General features: G+C 31.9%; 1 protein-coding gene across 5 annotated transcripts in view; it reads right to left on the reverse strand.

Annotated features, from left to right (window-relative positions):
* Window positions 1–20,842, reverse strand: part of LOC109609363 (protein prickle) — a 236,826-nt gene that overhangs the window by 30,615 nt on the left and 185,369 nt on the right. The gene's annotated exons all lie outside the window — the stretch shown is intronic.

The following is a 20,842-nucleotide window of genomic DNA, read 5'->3' on the forward strand; positions in this document are numbered from 1 at the left end:
TACTATAACACGCATAATTGACGTAACATTCCTGAGATGTATATTACCACTTAGAGGCATATTCCAGCCCGGAATGGTCTCCGTTAATTTAACACGAGATTAGAAACTCCTTGGCTTCAATCAGAGCGTTCGTTCATACCTTGGGTGACAAGTTGCTCACTATCAGTTCGTACTGTTATTCCTATCGTGCCATATAATTATTTGAAAACGGCGTACGTCTATAAAAGAGATCATTTAAGTACAGTTAATAAATGTATAGTAATTGGAATGTACGTTTAAATATATTAAGAAATTACTATATAAGGTGCATTTTCCTGTGAGAATGAGTGTTATAATTATGTCCCTTCTTTTTCATTCGTGATTATAGAAAAACTGTAGTATTTGCATCTGATGTATGTGGTTTATAAATTGATTATCAAACCCGTCAAAAATTTCTTTTTACAAAAAAATTCTTCCTCATGGGAATGAGTTCATTTTGAGCATGTGTTATGTTACTTATTATGGTATTATAAAATATTCCTTCCTTTCCTTCCAAAAGGAAACATTGTGATTGGTGTGGTTTATATTTAGCTAAATCAAATATTAAAAACTAAAAAATACTTTAATTTTGAAATACAAATAAAAATATGTATGATAAACAGTAGTAAACTCAGTTATTCCTATTATATTTATTTCTTTGGTGGTTTCAACTTCCATCATCAATTATTGTTGTGATTTGTATCGTTTAAAGCTAGTAAAAATGCCTTAATTATGAAGTCCAAATAAAAATATGAATTTATACAATAAACAGTACTAAACGAAGCTTCTCATGATACATAAGATTATTTTGGTGGTGTCATAGATGATGACATAAGATCATAATTTTCTTCTTTTCGATTCAATAATTATATATCTGAGCACGGCATATATACTATTTTCTAATTCCAGAACCCCATTGGCTATTTTTTCTAAATCGCATTTTTCAGGCTTTGTTTTATGTGTGCGGAATAGGCGGCCATAAACTGTGACAGGTGTATGTTTCACATAATGAGGCGTTCGTTCTCACTCATTAGCATAACAATCTCTCAAACATGCGTGAGGTTTTTTATCGGTGTACCAGAAATGTAGATGTTCCATCGTCCAATAGCAGGTGATCATTTCCAACTTCATTAATATGAACATTTGATTACGGTTTTTAATTATGTGAAATTATCACATTGAAATGTTAAATCAAAACTACCATCAACATACATTTTATTTTGAGACATAGTTCAATCGAGTCCGATGGATAAATCAGATTGAAAGCATTAGTACGGATTGGAATTTTGTTGAATCTGATCATTGGATGCAATCTTAAATCGGTGAGTACGTGGGGAACCCGTGGAGGTTATGATTGGACACACACAGCGTGACTTACGACCCGATATTTATCGACAACCACGCACAGTAAGGTCAATATTTGGTTGAAAATACATTTTTTTTTTAATTAAATATATTCGAAAACCTGTTAAATCTTCACTTCCTGCTGTATTTTTGTGTAGAATTAATAAATTAACACGAAACTTTTTCGAGGGTCATTAAAATCAAAGAGTTACGGCCTCCGAAAGAAATATCTCAAATAAAAATGCTACAACTTATACGTTAGGTCTTTTACTAGTTGTGTTTGAATGTTAAGTACATTAGGAAGATCTTTTCGTTTCCAAAGCAGTCCACCGTGCGCTGCAAAAGACCAACAGCATAAAACTAGTTTCAATGGCACTTTTATTGTTAGCACAAATATACTCGCACTCTTGAAACTCCAAGTGAGTGAGTGAGGCTTTATGTTATGGCCGTTTCAAAGTTTTTTTATTACTGAACGACAAACTCTCGTTTCTAGTCTAAGAAACAACAAAAACGCCTAATGCTCGATTAAACGATGAAGCATAATTTTCAGCAATTGATTAAATAAAAAACCGATTGAAACGAATCGACATTAATTTAACTAAAGTAAGTTCGTTAAAGTTAGATAAATCGTGCCGAATGCGTTTTCATATGGCGTCGACTTGCCAGATAACGAGTTACATTGTACAATGACTGTGTAATTAAAATGAATAATGATGACTCCAGAATATATGTATAGATAACTGATTGGTCCATTTTGAAATGTACGGTCTTAAATTCGATTTTATTTTTGTTTGGTGCGGTTTCATTAAGGGTTACATAAATCAAAATGGACGGTTTTGGCGCCAATCCGTTCCACTCTCTTCTTACATACTTAAAACGGTTTTATAGATGCCATAACATAATTGCGGATAAATTCTTCATAAATTGACATATTTATCATATATACACATGTAAGTTATGTTTGTTATTTATGTGGATTTTTATGGATGTTGAAGGCATGCAGCAATTAAAGCTGAGCTTCATGTGAGAATTCCTACAAAACTAGCCTCTTATGTAGATGAAACGAAATTATAATGCAATCTGCATTTAATTCAACCCCAGTTAATTATTCTATTATTAAATTATATCAGTTTAAATTCGCATTTTCCGCAGAATGAAACAATTATTTTAATTAGTCGGGGTACCGTTCCAAGAATGGTATTGTGAATACCTAGGCATTATTCTGATTGCTGAAACGCTTCCATAATTATATTGAAATGTTGTTATAGTATATTATTTCGACGATTAAGTCTGAGAAAATTTTTCTATTGTACCGTCTCGATTTTTTAAAACGCAAAATTGCACTACATAAACAATTGTGAATGGAGAAAGGTTTTAGGATTCCAGTCTGTTATTATCGATAAATTGCTATATTGTAAAAAGTATGAAGAAAATATTAAATTCCGCCATGTCAGCAATAAATATACAGTTAAAAACTATAAGAAGTGAGAGTCATTGGTTACATAATGTATGCGTGTTAAATTATAAATCGCATTCGAGAAAGAATGTCATTTCGATGAAAGGTTAAAAGATTCTTAGTTTGCTGTATCAAAGAAGAAATCCCGGAAATAGAGTTAATGGACCAAAGGACCCGCCTTTATTTTCACATTATGCGCAGTGCCATAAAAATGGAACAATCACCAAATCCAAATGAGTTAAAAAGCTGTCGTCGTGCGTGAAACTACAAAATTCTAATCCGAAAACGTTGAATGGTATTAAACCAGAAATGCACAGTACCACTTCCTCAACAGACGCTGTGACTCATCGATTTTGTCTTATTGAACAGCCATTACGAAAAAAAAGGTACATGATCTACTTTCACTCCGACACAATACGCAGCGTAATGGATTGACGCCTTCGTGATATCTGAAACCGCACAATCCAATTTTGTTTATGATATTCTCTTATTGTGTTCCGATTCGGAGTTTGTAAAGACTGGCACAATGGCAATTTATTCCGGTCACCAGCATCTGTCTCTTTCAAACGTGCCGATGCTGTGTGTTGTCTGTTGTGTCGATAGACAGGGGAGAAGAACTCCCGAGAAACGGCAATTAAACAAACGAATATAAAGAGTGCAAACACATGACTAATTAAATAGGAGAAAATACTCACTGTTGCCATAAATGTCGACCAGTAATATTTTACTGTCAACCATGGTGTTAAATTCAGCGTGATGTGATGGTAATACGTCAATAAATCAAGTAGGTTTTTCTCTGTGCGAATAAGGCGAAGTTATAACACGAATTACCGATCGGCAATAAACTGTGGTACTGCAACATTTAAAAATTATGTCTCGAACAACAGTGTTTATTTTACGTTGGTGTTTACGTTGGAATTCTAAAATTTCATTTTACAAGTAACACCATGATGAATGGGTCTCTCTAGAGTGGTATTAAGAAAGTTTAAAAGTTGTAAACTAATTGCACTTGTGTTCTATTATTAAATGGTTCCTGTGATATTTATATAAAGAGCCTCGAAAAGTCTGTACGGAATTCTCGAGGTGCAAATAGCTCGATTAACCTTATCTATCTTAGTACAAAAGTTGACAATTACGAAGATGCAGGACGACAAAGTAAATAATTTATTTTCATTATTTTTATGGGTACACTAAAATTCTGAAATAACGACGAGAAATCATGGAGACGTATTCAAGTTTCAGTTAACATTTTAAAGCAAGATGTGAAAATGATTTGAAGAGAATAGTTTAATTTTCTTCGTTGTATTAATCTCGGTGGTTACTTTGAACACTTGCTTAAAGGGTTTTTCATAATTAATAAAAATTACATTTTTTCATTTTTATTTTATTGTGTGTCCTGTAATTGCATTTTCTGTCTAACGGTTGTTTCTAGCAACATTAACGAAGTATACCTGTTTTAAACGTAAGACGTAGACGAATAAATGTTGCCACTTCAGAATCATGCAGTGAATGGCAAAAAACTTTGCAAATGATTTGTCTACACGTTATATGTGGTACACCCACATCAAATATATTAACATATTTGAATTTTTCACCCAAAAAACTCCTGTATATAGTTTTGACATATTTTTATTAATAAACTTCAGTACTAAGTGAAGATAAGGCAAATCGATTTTTTCACCTCGAGAATTGGTGATAGATTTTTGTATAATGGCTACTAATGGCTTTTGGAAATCTTATACACATGCTTATTAAGATAAGGATGTTTACTCAAAACAATTTTTTTTTACTTAAGAGAATAAGTACATTTAATCGTTAAAATGGATGGGATTGTTGGTTATATTTTGTGCCCTCTATTATTTATTTCATTATAAGAAATGTAAGAAAGTTTAAATTATAATTTGGGTATTTCTAATATTTAAAAACCCAGTGGCAAGCATAAAACTCCTGCTACAGAAAGTATCCCTATTTATAACTTCAATTTTTGAGATACTAACTATAAAAACTGATGCATAACATTATGTCGTTGCAATCAAAGGAATGAAATCAGAAAGTTCATAAGTCCCCTGATAACTATTACAAGCATAACCAACAATTCAGAAGTAAACGAGACACTAAAAGTCTCTTTTGCTGTAATACCTATCTCTTTGTGGAAATATATAATTTTTAGTAATTAACAATGAATAGTTTTTTTACCCATTACCTGTAAATGTGTAATTACTCATGCCCTGACTAGAGAATAGAAATACATTACAAATATGGTACCACCTTTTCCATTAAAAAAATCTTAATAGTAATCCACTGGCTAATTTGACACATGGTAACTTTACGACAAGTTTTTATTCGATTTTATTCAAAAGTTGTCCTTCCGGACTCAGTGTATTTGTTGGTATATGCACACCACTGAATTTTATCAGAATATTTAACAAACATTCAAAAATACTTAAACATCACTGTACCAAAGTATTTTTTAAATTTATGTTAAATAAACAATGGAACACAAAAATCGTAAGTTAAAATCCACTAATGGTGAGTGACTTAACGACTTTCTTTAATAAATTGAGGGATAAAATTTGAGATGTGTGTAAAAATATGCTAATTACTATTTACTTTCGTTCAGGCGTTTAAACAACAATTTCTGTTTAACGTTTAACAGATGGTTTTCCTGTGTCCAATAGATACTTGAGTTCTAAAAATATATCATACGGTATTTAAGCGAATCATTAAATCAGATATTTAACGTTAACAATCTCTTGATGTTGAAATGAAATGTTTATCAAAAAACAATAAAAAAATGTCGGCAGATAAAAATATTTAGATTGTAATGCATAGTCATGTGGAAAGTATGTTTATGTCCAGTTCTCGGTCGCGTTCTCTAATAAAAATAAAATTAATGGCATCTACATATTTTAATTATTTTCCTCATGCGTTATGTTGTTCAAATAAAGGCCTGTATCCATCATGGTCAATTAAAATAACATTTATTATGGTCTTCTAAGAAAAAAAGGCATATAACTATTTTAGTGCAATTAGCTTATGTAACCGTATAATTTGAGTAAAATGCTGTTGAAAGAGCATGAAGAACTTATTTAATTAAGGAATTACCAGCTACAATTTACATTGTTACATTATTCACATACCTTTCACCATTTTCTTAATTAAATAAATGTGACATAGAAAAATCAAATCCATTCTTTTTTCCATTAATATTTAATTGCTAATTTAAGTGCACCATAAATCTACACATAATACAAATCATGAATGATAACACGATAAAAATCCAATTTGAATGTATAAACAAAGCGTAACTCGTAAAAATAAGCGAGTGCGTTCGTCGTTGTAAATAAATTTTATAATAATTTACTTGACATAGGATGATATAATTAAGATAAGCGAAGAATTATGATATCTTCTAATTATTTCGCCCATGGGAATCATTCCGCCTTATGCCGGAGGAGGCCTGGAGCTACTGCAATGGCCAAGCAAGCGGTTATTACCGGCGGAGAGTTTTAAGGCATAAAGTCCATTATGATTTAGTGGCGTTTTAAGGTTTATGAACCCTAAAAAGTACATTTTGCGCGGTGCATATATTTTTAATTGGCCTGTAATTGATACACGCAAGCTAAGAACCAGTACATCGGTCTATAAACTTTGTTATTGCGATTTTAAAGAGCCACTTTAATTCTTTGAATGTGAAAATATAATTTACATTTGTCTAAAGAACTAATTGTAAGAGCTCGAAAATAATTAAAACGGCATGTTGTTTTTGACTGGCAGCACTCATATTTACATTGCCTAATCATACAGTACCGTGGTCCTGTGTTTGTTCATTCGCATCGGAATTTATTGTTTAAATATTTTTTCGGATCTTCACTTTTGTGTCAACATCGTTAATTAAATTTACATAATAAATGTGAAGAAGCCTCGCCTCCTGGCTGGAAATAATTTATGGTGCGGATTCCATTTATGTTAATTTTATTATGTATTTACTTGTATTTTTCGAATCTTATTAGAGCATTGAACGCACATTTTTTATTGTGGCGATAGACTTCAGTTTAACATTAATGGTTAAGTTTATGGTTAATGTGAGAAAAGAAACGAGTTGGAGTGTAACCTGAGAATATTCCCTTCCTTACGAACTAATTTATTAATATAATTATCTATTATGACCTCACATTATTAATTAGTGAAGTTCAATTAATATTTTTGTGTACGAGTTACGTATTTTTCATGTTCCTGAAACCAATTAATGTGTTCACTATTGGCAGAAATCATTAAGTTAATTAAGTTGGTACATGAATCCAATCAGTGTTAGATTTGGGAATTATTTTTTTTATATCGGTGAATGCTAATAAATTAATAAAATTATAAATCGGGCCCGGTGCGACGACGAGGTTCTCCATTAATTAAAATTCCCAAATTATTCTTAATCATTAGAAACACATATTTAGGTACGACTATTAATCTTAATTAATTATCATCTAAACTGGTTAACGACCTCATGTGGTATACTTTCCTCCTAATCAGAAACGATTACTGTCAAATCTTATTGGAATCACAATCAGTGTGCATTCAATCTCCGATTTGGTTATTTTCTAAATACTCGAACAGTATATGTACCATCCATTCTGTTCTTAGAACAAATCAAAGAAAAACTTAACTAGATGAAGCGTCGTAAAGGTGTGAAGTAATGGAAAAATAACGTCTACAGAATTTTATCCTGTTATACGCGCATCCTCGTTCTTCGAAAGGAATCCTACATATTTAGAGAATTGACTCCATTATCTCGTCAAGATTAAAATATTACACCATTCCATGTTCGAAATCATATCGATTCACAAGTACAGTCCGATAATCCATCACTTTCAAATTTGTAATGCCAAGCAAGAAAGGATTTATCAAATTGTTATGTTTGGATGCAGATTTATCATTCTAATTGTCAAGCCAGTGTCATCACAAAAAACGTTCCATCGACAGTGACAAAGCCAAATGAATGTCGACAGTAATTCCACGTTTGGTAGATATCCGAACAGACAAATCCAATGATTCATATCTTAATCGGGAGTGATTATTTACGTGAAGAATTCGTGTTATGGAGGAAGAAATTTGTTAATGTCTTAATGAATGCTCAGAAGAACTTGATTGGTATTTATGTGTGTGAGTGCACAGGGTTTGTGGGTCTGCTTGACACGTTAATATTTAGCTTTATCTACATATTAGTTGCGTCACATGTATGCCGAAGCAAATACTTATTGATTTCAGAAAACTTTTAATTAAAAAATAGAACAGAACAACATTGCATCTAATTAGTTATACTTTTCATTCAATAATGGATCTGGATTTATGGAATACAAACAGGCAACTAAAATTGCATTCCCCCTCCTGTTCAAACATTCAATTTACTTACGATCAGCCTTGGTTAATTAATATGAAGACGTAACATACCTGAAACAAGATAAACTGGTTTAAGTAAATTGTTTGGCGATAACGCATGCAATAAGACCAAAAACAATGAGTAATCATTTGGAAAATCTGTTACAATCCCGATCAAGTTTGCTAAATTAAAAGGTCCGATCATCTTGTATGTACGGGCACAAATGAAACGGCGTTTCCCTTTAAATCAATAATTACCGTGCTCATTAGAAAATTATAAACACGACGGACAATAGTACATCACTGTCTTCCAGCGACAAATAATTAACTCGGTGCAGACATTCGTCTTGTGGCAGTTCCATTCGTATTGATGGGTGTAAAACTGCGCTTGTCACGAACCCGAAGGTATTATCAAATGTTTACACCATCATTTATTATCCTTTCAATCGGCTCCCCAAGAGTCTTTGCGTTTTTTCCATGAGCCTAACAGGTTTATCTTCGGCAATAATTCGTATTCAGAGAACAATGCATACCACGAATTTACTTTCAGTTTTGTCATCTTGCCTGAATGGTGATTGAGAAATTAATGGGTTGTAAAACTATTTATAGATGTGGACATCTGGGATTGATCGCTGTTCGAAGGTGTTGTGGACCACAACCTGGCGCAGGCACTTTATTTCGAATAAAATGCAGTTTGATGTTCTCAAGAAAATTAGAATATAAGCATAGATCTTGTTACTTCGTTTAAATGTAGCTAGTTCACTTCCCTCCCAGATGCGCAATTAGTTTTCAATAGATAAAATCGCAAACACAATTAAAATTATCAGCCTTGTGTAGTGAGAATCATGTCCGTTCTTCGGGTATATGCAAGAACACATAATGATCTTAATGTAAAAGCCAATAATGGCCGTTCACCTTTTATAGAAAATGGCTTTTTATTTTACACCTAATTAGCACTTGAAGACGTAACGTGCTGCATCTGATGCCAAGTTGAAACGGAAAAAATAGAACATAGAACTTTGTCGGGACTTCCTTTGATAGGTATCACAACTTATTTTTTGCTGGCGAACAGCAAAATGTATGTTTTTATCAAATTAGTCACTAAACACTTTATTTATATTATTGTATTTTAAAATGTCCAATTCTTAGAAGATTTGATCTGCACCATGATTATGAAATATTGTTTTTTTATGGTCATTTGTAATGGGTGTTTACAAAAGAACATGTCACTGGCGTCAGTAGCAACGATGATCATTTTAGACGCATCGATGATAAGGAGACGCCCACATAAGGTCCTTCTCCAAGGTGCAACTGGAACACAAAAGTGACGAAACTAAGTGGAACAATGTTGAAGAAATTAGTGCCATTTTGTAGGATAAAAGATTTTAATGTTAGTTTTCTTCTTTCTTCATTGTTTACGACAATATAATTTTTTTAAAAGTATTGTCACACTTTGGTTTCTGGTGATGTCGTTTTTGTGGTAAATATGAAGCAATTTCACACTTTACAAAACATTTCACATTATGCAAAAACTGCCTTCAATGTACAATATTTTTTTAATATAACGTGATGTGTTAATTTATATAAATTGTTGAACAATTAGAAGAAAAAAATTCGTTTTCTCAATTTTTATTTAAAAATAATCGTTATTGATAGGAGATAACGCATTCAGTTAGTAGTTGATTTCCAATAAATTTATATTCATTTAAATAATATGTTTCCTATTTAATCTATCATTTACTGATTATTTCCAACTTTCAATAATGTTCAGTTTGAAGATCAATGTGTCTTATGAGAATTCCAATGACTAAATTGAAAGAAATATATATAATCTCCAAATTTATAGAATAGCAAAATTGTATATACATAAATAAATACGATAACAGGAAATATGCCTCATAAAAATTAAAATAAAGTGTCAAATAAGAAAAGGAGATACGAAGAGACCAGGAATGTTAGGCACCTAAATAAGAATAACATTAAGGAAATTAAGGAATGTCACAATCTATAAGATTTTAATTTTAAATATAATTTAGATGCCTACTAATTTATTCAGATAATTATAATTGAGTTAATTTACATATTATTAAATAGTATAAAGTAGCTTTTTCCTGGTCGCTCCTGAATTATACAGATCAAAATATACTTTTGCTGTTTTATCTTTATAATTCTTTGACTTAGGTAATTGGTGGATGGATTGTATTTAATAGTTTTTAAACGACTCCTGTACCAGTCAGCACAATTGAACAACTGAATTAGATATTATTAAGATATAAAAGAAATGAAAATAAAAAATTCAAAAAATTCCATTTTTTTTTAATTAAGTCGGCAATGCGTGAGTTTAATCCCCAATTAAGACACCGTCAAGAAAACTGACATTCAATTTTTGAACAAAGTGGTCGACACTGTCATCAATTTAAAAGCACATATCTGTTCATTTACTTTATAAGCTTAACGCACAAAAATTAATGGTAACATTAGTTACACTTCTCTTTTATCAGTCCGTGAAAGTATTAAGAAGGATAATAAATTACCGTCATCTCACAGGAAGCTGTGATTAGTAGCAGAGATTAACCAGTTTCAAGGGAATATCAAAAAGTTATTCAAAAGTAGCTTGTTCATATGGTTGATAGACTCCATTACTTAGAAGTCCGAGAAACATAATGCCGTCGGCTATTTACCAGATTCTTTTATTGTACGGTAAGTACCTCTTCCTACAAGTAATATTTTATGTTTCAATATCTAAATCGATGTTAGCATGGATGAATCCCCATGGAAAAAATGTTCTTACAACAAAGATGAGTTACAGAAAGTGAAGTAATACAGATAATAGGTTTGTTTTCTTTTGGTCACGGAATGGCCGTTTATCATTTACATCATTATGTGTGTTATGCGTATCACGAAATCATGTAACGTCAAAGCCATCAGCTTAATCAGAGTTTTAATTGTAGGAGCCGCCTTCCACAACCACAACTCGTTCTGCAGCCTCTGAAAATCCTCTTTTTAACCCTTTTTACTCGTCAACATATTGACAGGTACCAATATATTACCCCCTAACCGAGGTCGTCGTCGTTTTTAGGCTAATTTCGGTCTCTTCAACAAGACATGTAACTCATCAAGAACATTGACAATTTTTGTTCTCGGATTTAGTGTAATGGTAGATGTTGTTGCCTGGGGCCCACATTCAAATATGTTAATTTATTATATCCAGGGTATGTGCATATGCATATCTAATGAGTGGTTGGAGGTACATTTTTAATCTGCCGCCGTAATCAACTCAAGTAAATTAGACACTGTACTGAGCAATTCAGATACCAGACGACGATACACCGGATGCAGGGCCGCATCAAGGATCAAATGGTGAGATAGACTTTTTAAGTGATACTGATCTTCTAAAATTCGTAATCATTTTTGATATTGCTTTAAATAATGGTTAGTTAAAGTGACAATTCCATGTAAGATTAGGTAGAAACTAACGATTTTATCAGTCGGTCAATATCTTTGTCAATATTTTTAACTTATATATTAAAAATATCTGGACGCATTTATTTTTTGTAACTATATATCATAACATTTTAGTTGTGATGATGGATTTCTTCACCTATTACTAATTATATTTAACTGCACTGATCGTCTATTTTAAAACAATGACATATACATATGTGTCCATAGAACTCTTTCTTACTTAAATTATTAAAAACAAATTAAAAAAACATTTTGTTTTACTGATTCCTGACCTGGAATTCAAACAAACCATAAAACTACAATTATTCAATACATATTATTAAGCATTGCAAGTGTTCATGCGCTTAATTGCTTTATTAAATTTCAAACATTTTATATTACGTGCAAAGGATGTGAGGTGGGATGAGTTTCTTACAACGTACAGTTTGGGAATTACAATTATAAATTTAGTTCTGTGTAATATAAGGTAGAAATATAAAAAGACTCAGTAACATCCTTTCCGACGAAAATTAACATACTTGCATTGTTTCCACGCAATGTTTAAAAATATTTTACAGCGATTATAGGAGATAATATAAATCATTACAAATTGTTATTGTAACAAATTAAACTTGTCCATAATTACTACCGATAACAAATGATCATTTGTTATAAATCCTTTCTTATAATCCTTCCGTGGAAGTGCGAATAAACATTTTTCAGGATTGTTCTATTTGCTAAATAAATGAATTTGTTTTCGGCCAACAAGATAGGATACATAATTAACAAATTGACATTTGGTGATTGCAAACGTCTCACTGGAAATTAAATAAGGCGAAGTTGGTACCGTGCCCATTTACGGTCAAGATAGAAGCATTTTGTAACGTAATTGAAAGTTCATCACAGTCTTATTAAAAAAAGATCGGCAACTGACGATTTCAAATCCTAATGGAACGATTTCATGCTGATTGAATCAAATTAATCGGCATGACGATCTGTTTTTAACTGTTCTCTCGGAAACCCATTTAGTACACACTGCCTACTCACAATATTAGAAAAACCTCCGGGCACTAAAGACAATTAAATATAGTCGGGCGTGAAAATCTTTGAATGATTTTATGAACGTCTCACCGACTTTCATACTTTGAGCCACAATGGTGCGGTGCTGCGGGAGAAATGGGAGCACGACAGTTTACGAAGGCATTATTCTTTGGGAATGAGATTCAAAAGACGTGTTCACACCTTAAATCAAGTCAATACTTTTATTTAAATAACTTTCTAATCTTATACTATACAACTATACAATGTATACAGGTTTAGGAAATAATTAGCACACGTGGATGAATTATTTGCTTAGGTGAAGGAGTAGTCGAACTGGCTAGAGTAAAATTTTGATATTGTTGAATACAGCACATTCAGTAATCCAGAGGAATATTCGCTGCATTTAAAAGGAAAATATCCCTGTTACTTTTTCGTTTGAGTCCCAAAAAATAAACAATAAAAATCTCTACATTAATACTATAATTTTTTTTTGTTACCCAAAAATTCGAGGATGATAAACATCGGTTAAGGCATTTCCATTGAATTTAGTGACCTTTTAAAAAGTTAACTAAGAGATGCCCTTAGCGAAATTAGTGTATCACTATTTTTTATTAGAATTAATAAGTGACAAGTGCGTTATGTTACTCTGTAATATATGGACATTAACATTTTGTGCCATAGTTTACTTGATCAGAACATTTCTTTTACTACTATGTTGAAGAATCTAAAATTCAATAACTTATTTATTTATTTCATCATAAAATCATAAAATTAGCCTCTAAGGACTCAAATGACACTGTATGTACAATATTTATGTCCAGACCTATCTGTATCGCATTACCGAGATTTTACTGAATTTGAATCTTGTTGGATACTTTCCTTGATCAGCTCCAACTAATGTAGGGTCTATTAGTAAAAATTAATTCTTCTATTCTAAATACAGGAAAACCTTTATGGCAAATATGGCAAAATATGACAACATTCTCCTTTGTTCGCTTATGACTTCAATTGACAAAATGCGATTAATTTAACTTTGTAATATTGAAGTATAATATAAATTATAGTTAGTCTTGCAACTCGATAATCAATTATTGTGCTGTATTAGTCACACTTGAGCCAGTTATGGTTGCCAAGGCTAAATAGATTATAAAATAAACAATTAGATTTTTATAGATATTAACAAAACAACTGAATAGAATTGATTAAGAATTATGGTTCCGACCACACAGTCCAGGCGATGATTAGGTAGGTCAAATTTAATAACCGACTGGTTACAGGTAGACTTTTACCGATATGGTCATTAACTCCCAAGCAAAAGAAGTAAGACATATTCCGTGACTGTATTCATTCTTCGTGTTCGATTTTTTCGAAACAATTAAACTCCGATTAGACTCTTTCATCGGACTTTATTCTGGTCAAAAAAAAAAAAAAATAAATAAAAACAACCAAGGTATGGGCTTGCCACTGGTGCACGTCGGAAGGACGTAATGAGGTGAAAATCCAGGACGCTTAGTTATGGTCTTCTTAGTTGATTTTTAACAGTGTTTGATCTGACCAGATAAATATAAGACAAAACCTAACGGTACTCCTATCGCGGTTTTTAATGGAAACTTGTAGTTCTGAAGGCAGTCACTGCAACGATGGCTACGATTGAATTTATTCCATTAAACATAAAAATTTGTTACTACATAAAACATTGACAAAAACATTAATGTTAACAGTAATTTAACACAAATACACTATAAAATATAAAAAAGGTAATAAAATAAACCATTAAAACATTAAGATTTTCTTACGATGACGTAATCTAAATTAAATTAAAATAATATCCGTTTTAAAAAATCGGAAAACGATAAAACATTTTTATGGGACATCAATGACGCGATTGACCGAAAGGATGTAATATACGTACTATTTTATCTCGCGGTCTTCGGCATGAAATATTTTATCAATTCCTAAAATGGTCGAAAACTGGTTGCCGGTGAACAGGCCATGTTCATTCACTTTCGCTAAATAAAAGTACTAATGTTTGCACGTGCTCTTGTAACATATATACATTTTTTCTTTTTTTTTTTCTTGCAAAGATACATGTTAATGATTGTTATTAAGGGAATGGGTGTTAAAGTGCAATTAAACTATCGCGCATTATTAATTTTAGATACAGTGAGTGCAAATCTTGCACGTTTTAATGTCCATAGAGTAAAAGCGGCGAGTCACGCCTATGGTTAGAATGTGCCTTTATCTCATTGTAACTGTCATGTACGAGATCTCTCTCGAGTGCATGGTAATGAATAAATTTTGAGTGTTTTTTCTTCGTCACGCATTCATTAACAACGGAAGGCGAGGAACTGATAGAATACATATTAGCTTTTGATTGGATTTCTGTTTGGAATTTCAGAAACTGTATACAGTTCTCTGGTTCATTTCTATTTGCACAATAAACATCAAAACATTTCATATCATTCGCAGCGTCACAGATTGCATTTGGATACCCTCCGTTACAAACTTTAAATCGTGTTTCTCAGGGTGTACAACAAAAAAAAAAAATTGCGACAAATACTTCGGTTGAGAATTAAAGGAAGCAATTAGAGTTGGGAATGACCGCACAAAAGAAAGCCGGCCATTTATATTATTGGTTTCAGACGAAGCTAACCGCAAAATAACTGGTCTGAGGGGGGCCGGTTGTTTAAGGGCGTTTGGAATTACAAGGGCTCACGTTTCCGGGAGGCACTTTTAAAAACAATTAACTTTCCAACTGCTGTTTTTGTCCCGGAACCGTTTCTGGAGATTTGTGGGTTTTCTGGCAATTTTCTAAGATTTCATTGTTAAGGAAAACCATTAGACCTAATGACTTAATTGAGAGAGAATGTGTGTTTTTGTCTATTTCGTAATGATGGATCGGTTTTCGTCCAATCCTGTGCACAAAGGCTAATATCTGGTGAAGCCAGCTGGAATACCTTAGAGGTATCGTGACAGGTGCAAAAATCTTTGGGTCAGTACCAAGACATGCTATAGAAGTTAGTATGGCAACAAATAACCTTAAATTTATTCCATACTGTTTAATGTTTGTTGTACAACACAATTACAAAATTAAAATATTTTAAGTGTTGCAAATAATTTGTATCTAACAACATCACAATAACACAGTAATTAGTTACGTTTTTAAGGAACTATAGGTCGTGTGAGGTATGTTAATAGAAGCGAAATATGTTATTACTAGAGTCATTAACTGGGTGATATTTGTTGAGTAATTTACTACAACCTTAGACTTGTTAATAATTTACAAAGTAGTTAAACACAGCTCTGCAATTATTTTACTTTAAGGAACAATTTAACTCTTTAAACAGCTCTAAAAACCCCTCTTCAGTCACATGCAGCAACCAACTGCACTATATTGTGGTAACGTTTTAGGTGTGATAAATTACATTTAAATTATAACAAAATCCGCCTCGTTCAAACAAGTCGGGAATTAACCTTGGGTGATAAAATCCGATCCACCTCGCACAGGCAACCGCGATTTACTATCATATCGGGCTAGTTTTGTATGTCCAGCCGGTTGATTCAATCTGCTGCAACGCAGTACTTCGAAGCCGTCAAGCTGTGAAAGCACAGAGCTGTTTAAAGGAGCCTCTTCCCCACCCTAGAACGAAAATGGCCATTATATAAATGACAGTCGTCATCAGCTAAGACAAAGAGGAATCAAATCGACCGTGAATTCTACTCGTCATTGCCCACTGGATGGCGTCCTTTTCTTCTCCCCTGTGTCCCACTGACTCTATGCAGAGGCGTAGGAGACGAGAATAAAACGAAGGAAAAGAAAAAAAGATTAATTATGGTTGAATATGATTGAACTTTTCGAGTAATATGAAGTGGAACTCTTGTGGGGACAAATGAATGCTGTCGTTGATTTGCTTGTTTTGTTGTCCATTCAAGGAGTAAAATAAAAATAATTTAGTAATTAGCATTTTTTAAATGTTTGTTGCTAAAACAACTGTATAGAGAATAAACGCCAAATGTAAAATAATTTTTTGTGCTGAGTATTCCAAATTGGTGGATTTTGGTTGTTACGAGCGTTTTTTTAAAACGTGTTACAAGCTACATTTTTACATCTTTTGGTCGTTATTGGAATCAGTCAGTTTTTCTCTATCTGATCTGGAAATACCAATTTGGGACATTCAATTTGAAGATCCATAAGATAATAAAACATTAACAAAATAAAATACCAATAAAAGAAAAACACTGTAAAGAATTCACGTTAACATTCTATTGTTGTAACTACAATTATTATTTTCAAATACAAAACAAACACTGAATTTTCCCATAGGCAGGTATCCATCTATATATGTATTATTTACTCCTTTGTAATTTATTAACTCAAGCGCAATTAATCAATCAGACTCGAACCGTGTCAATACGACATATGTTTGTTTAATTAGTACGCATAATTGCAACTGTTTTTTCATTCGTTTTCTATTTGCCGCGATTGTTTTATCTGGGTTACCTAACACAACATCTGTATGATTATTGTAATTAAAAAGTTGAAAATTGAAAACTAATGATAATTATTTAAACTGAACGAGTTATGATTTATGATTCACGATAAAACAATGCGAAATAATCAGGTACACCTCAAATCAATGTACTGTCGTATTTCAACAAAGGCACGTAGCAAAAAGTAACTTCCATCTTTATAGCTGGTTATTACCAATAGTGTCAAAAGTTCAATGTAGTGTAAAACAAAACAAAAGGGAATCCAAGAAGATTCACAATAGGAGGACTTGGCATTTGTTCTGTTGCAACGAAGCTATTAACCGTCATTATTAGAAATCTACGCACAGTTACGAAGAATATATTTCTTTGTCCAAAATTATTTTAACTTTTAATAGGTACAAGTAGTTTCCACAGTGGACATCAACTATCTACATTTTAAGTTACTAATTAATATTGTAAAATGGTCATTATATTCATGATGTACCGTACTGCTGATACAAGCTGTTGTCGAACAACAAATTTTCAAAGTAAACAAGCTAACTTTTCCATAAAAGAAAGTTGTGACAAAAAAATATTTACGAAATTCAATTTATGTCATCTTAAACATAATTTCCATCTACATCCTTCAAAGTGCGTAACGTATGTAGTTTCGTTCGATAGTTTATTTATTTATAGAGATGGATGTTGCAGTGTCAACTGCACATCTATTATTTTTTATATGGTACCAGCTGTGCAATATGCGCATTTTAAAGTTATCAATCTGAACATCTGTCTGGTGACAGTTACATCTTTAGCGCAAATACTGGTGTAGGAGCCGACTTAATTACGATTGACCCAAAACGTGTACTTTTTACACATCTGTACAATACTCATGTGTTGCAAAACGGCTTTGGGTTTAGAGAAAATGAACAAACTGATTATACTTGGAGAAATAGAACGAAGTGATATATCATGAACACGTTAAGAAATTGTAGGGGAAAGTTACGGGTCCATGGTAAAAATCAGATGTTCTTGCTTTGTGATTTCATGGCGCATAAAGAAATCGTACAAACTAGTTTATATACATTCCGAGCGTTTATCTTGCGGCCATACAAAACAATAAGCCGGGGGAATTATTATAAATTATTTGAAAGCATGAAATTATCGTCTAATCTTTTATTCCTCTAAACCGACGGTATATTGAAATCGTAGCTAAATTACAATGCGAGTGACACAGAAAACTGCTTTCAATCGATTACGATCCTAGACGTGGAGGTATTTTGGTTCCGATATTACAATGGATATTCAGATGAATATTAAAAATGTCAAGAAACTTACTTTATGAAGCTCTTTTATGACCTTTTTTTCAGAAAAAATGGATGATACATGATAAAGACATAGAAAAGATAAAATTTAAATGATATGTAATCAAGAATAAGTTATAGATTGGATCAAACAATTATTTTAATAAATTACTAAAAACAAAACTATAAAAAATATCCTTGTGGAACTATTTGGATAATTAGATACAAGCATACGATGATTCATGAACAAAATATTTATAAGATTTCATAATTCTATCTAGAACAAAAAGAATCGATAAAGTTTAACATCAATCACAATTATATTTACCGCTAGTCGTCAAAATTAGTCATAATTTTTATGACAGGATAAACACAAAAGATTTTAAGACAAATACTAATGATGAATTTAATATTACGTATCATACTTACAAAGAGTGATCAATGATTTATATTCTGACGAGAATTTAATATGTTGTATTTATTAATTTTTACATAGAAAATACATTTCTTGGTCATAAATACACACATTGTAAAGACTCTTGGACCCTCTAATATTTTTGAGAATAAAAGAAAATAACACTTTATAATTAATTGTACATAATTTGTTGCTTAATTACAAATGTTTTTAGCATATTTGTTTGTTTGTTAGAAAGAAAAATAATAAGAAATTAGAACAAAAAATGTAGCTTATTGAAACTTGGATACTCTAATACTCTGTATGTCTTCCTTGGTTCTGAAGCATTGAATTAATCCACTGCGGCATTGAAAGAACTAAATTATTGATGTTTTCTTGCGAAATGTTGCACATTCGTCCTGAATTGCTACAATTAGCTCCTGAGGAGTTGTCGGTGGATTTAGTATCCTTAAAATTGCCTGACCTAGCATATCCCATATGTGCTCGATCGGATTTATATCTGACGAGTTCGCTGGCCAATTCAATCTTTGCACATTTGCTACTTCTAACTTATTTTGGTCATTTCTGAAATTTTCTTCCAATTCTTCTGGGTTGAATAATTGGTGTAATAACATTTTGGAGGTAAATATTTCCTATTAATGTAATGGACATTCAATTTTCAATTTTTATTGGTCATATTCAAACCAACAAAGCATTATTTATTAATTACAGACATTTTAAAAATGTTTATAAACAAATGAGAAAAAGGCTGAAGTAAAATGTGATCGATTAAATATTTTGACCACATATTGACTTCTAAAAAATGTTTACTTCATTTTTTAAATTAAAGTTTGGTTTATTAGAAAGATATATTTTATATTTATAGAGAAACTGTTTCAGTAATTTTGACAATGCCCCCATTATAAGTAAAAATAAAAGTGGTTGTGTCAGCAAATTGTATTCAAAATTTTTGTTAATCCATAAGTCCATAGCAATATTTGTTATATCTCCAATTCACCATTAAGACGCTTGTATTTAAATGATGTTGAATACATAAAAATTCTAGATATGCTCCTATTGAATATAGAAATTCAAATGACTTTGTGGTTTAGGCGCAACGGAAAATACCAATGCCCACAAAAAATATTTTTTTCTTTGGACACATTCATTTTGTCCTAATGTGTCTCTAATAAATTCCATTTACAATTGAACAGATTATCGTGGCGCGAAATTCATTATAAATGAGTTGCTAACAGTTAACCACAGGTTAATATTTGATTCATGAGTCATAAATAAAAAAAATCTTGTTTGTCAAATCTTGTGGAATCCGTAATGTATATTTAATACATTCCTCATTGGGAATTAATCTGAATAAGAATATCGGCATAATCAGTTTTGGAAACTGGTGAATATTTTAAAAAAAGTTTTGATTAATTGAGCCATATGGTTAACACTAATTATGCTTGTTCTGCATATCAACCAAAACTAACGGCGAATGACACGACCAAACAAGATGGGAAAAAATCCATCACGGGTACATAATCGTTTATCACATCGTATATTTTCCACGCTTAGATTGTTTTAAAGCGGTAGGTACACGATATTTAAAGCACGGACATTCTTTAAATCTCGAGGACAGCGATGTTCAAACGCAAGGAATTCACCACGTGTATTGAATGTAAATTGTATTGGGCATGAAACGAGCGAACGAAATTATAATGGACTCCCATGGAATTCATAGTGTACCCACTCAATTACAATTTTATTTTAAAAAGTCAGTTACGTTTTTTATTTTTGTACCTCGTTACTTAGTTCGTATGGCGATCACGCTCCACGATGACATTTTCGTTTTATCATTTTATATTGAATTTTAATGGGCACTTTTGGGAAATTCCGGCGTTATTAAGGCACATATACGGTAATTTAGTGAAGAAGGATGCGAAGACAAAAAGGAAGCTTAAATTTAAATAAAGTGAAATATATTGTATGGGATCAATG

The sequence above is a fragment of the Aethina tumida genome, chromosome 1, assembly GCF_024364675.1.
Source record: "Aethina tumida isolate Nest 87 chromosome 1, icAetTumi1.1, whole genome shotgun sequence".
NCBI lineage: Eukaryota > Metazoa > Arthropoda > Insecta > Coleoptera > Nitidulidae > Aethina > Aethina tumida.